The 1,387-nt window shown below is 42.0% G+C and overlaps 1 non-coding gene across 1 annotated transcript; it reads left to right on the top strand.

The window, feature by feature from the left end:
- Positions 1 to 538: 538 nt before the first annotated feature.
- Positions 539 to 645, top strand: LOC117280361 (small nucleolar RNA R71). The gene has a single exon (XR_004510898.1). It is a non-coding gene; the product is annotated as a small nucleolar RNA R71 (small nucleolar RNA).
- The last annotated feature ends 742 nt before the right edge of the window (positions 646 to 1,387 follow it).

Here is a 1,387-nt window from a genome sequence, read left to right as displayed (position 1 = left end):
CAGCTAATTTTGAAAACCTGGAGCTCCTTGTCCTTGGGTCTGGAGTTATTTTGCTGCCACGCGTTTGCACTACCACCTGGACCTGGTGAACTTCAAGAATAAACCTGGGTGCTTATGCCCCATGGAGTTAAAATTGTTTCCACTTTGGTAGTTGCCTCTGTCAAAGCTCTCCACGACATTTAATACTTCAGCTGAAGCTTGACACTCATGTGTAGGGTGTCCCATTCCACAAAAGTCATTTGCTTCTTGCGGCTTACTCTATACCTTGGCCAATGTTAAATTTCTTATCTCTCTGGCCATGGTATCTAGCTGGGACTGCACTGATGAATTGGAGTTTACCTGGTGAACCCTAACTGATTTTCTTCTATCATTAATCTCAACACGCCATTGGTTAACATCTATAGAGAGCTCATTAGGAATTGCAACAATCTCCTCAGGAGTCTTCTTCATTAAAGGACCTTCAACTGCAGTGCTCAGAGTTCGTCGTAAGGAAAGTGTCAGTCCATCCCAAAAGTCCTGGAGTTATATCCACAATTCGATTCCATTATGCTAACACTTTCTCACTATCTCTTTGAATCTTTCCCAAGCTTCGAAGACCATTTCAGTATCCTTCTGGCAGAAATTGTGGATTTCTCTTCTGAATTTTACTATTTTCGCAACTAAGAAGTATTTGTCAAGAAACCTTTTATTCATATATTCCCATGTCCTGATCGACCCAGTTGGTAAGCTTCGAAGCTAGTGCTTTGCGTCATCCTTTAGTGAAAAGGGGAATGCCCTTAAGTAGACTGCATCTTTTAACACTCCGGTGTTCTAGATCGTGTTCATAATTTTTTCAAAATCCATCAAGTGAGTGTTGGGATCTTCATTCACCTTCTCTATGAAGACACAGTTGTTTTGGATGGTTTGAAGCAAGCCTTGCTTCAACTCAAAATTATTCACTGCTATGGGTGGAGGTCTGATAGTGGGCAGTCCCTGATTGTAGATTGGTTTGGCATAATCACCCAATGCTCTACCAGGATTGGGTACCACATTCTCGAACTGGTCTTCGACCAAGGGTCGATTTAGATTGAGTTTTCGACCGCCATCATCTTCGACAGTCTCCTTAACAACTCTACGGGCTGCCTAAGCAGCTGCCCGTGCGGCTGCTTTCTGTGCAGCTATATCAACTACCTGCTCCGTTTTTAGCCATGTTCTCTTCGGTTGGAGATTACCCCAAGAATTATTTGGTGAGTTCTTTCTCTTTTATCAGTTGTCGGAAGTGTTTTTCCAACTCCAATTTTTAGGGTGTTACTTCTGTTGCAGAAGATCAAGTCATACATCAATGAACGTAACATGTTGATTGAACGCGGAAGAGAAAATCGTGAAGAATAAAATAAAATAGATTCCT

The sequence above is a fragment of the Nicotiana tomentosiformis genome, chromosome 12 (genome assembly GCF_000390325.3).
Source record: "Nicotiana tomentosiformis chromosome 12, ASM39032v3, whole genome shotgun sequence".
NCBI classification, from domain to species: domain Eukaryota; kingdom Viridiplantae; phylum Streptophyta; class Magnoliopsida; order Solanales; family Solanaceae; genus Nicotiana; species Nicotiana tomentosiformis.
Note: the sequence above shows the minus strand (reverse complement) of the source record. Positions and strands in the feature narration are given on the sequence as shown.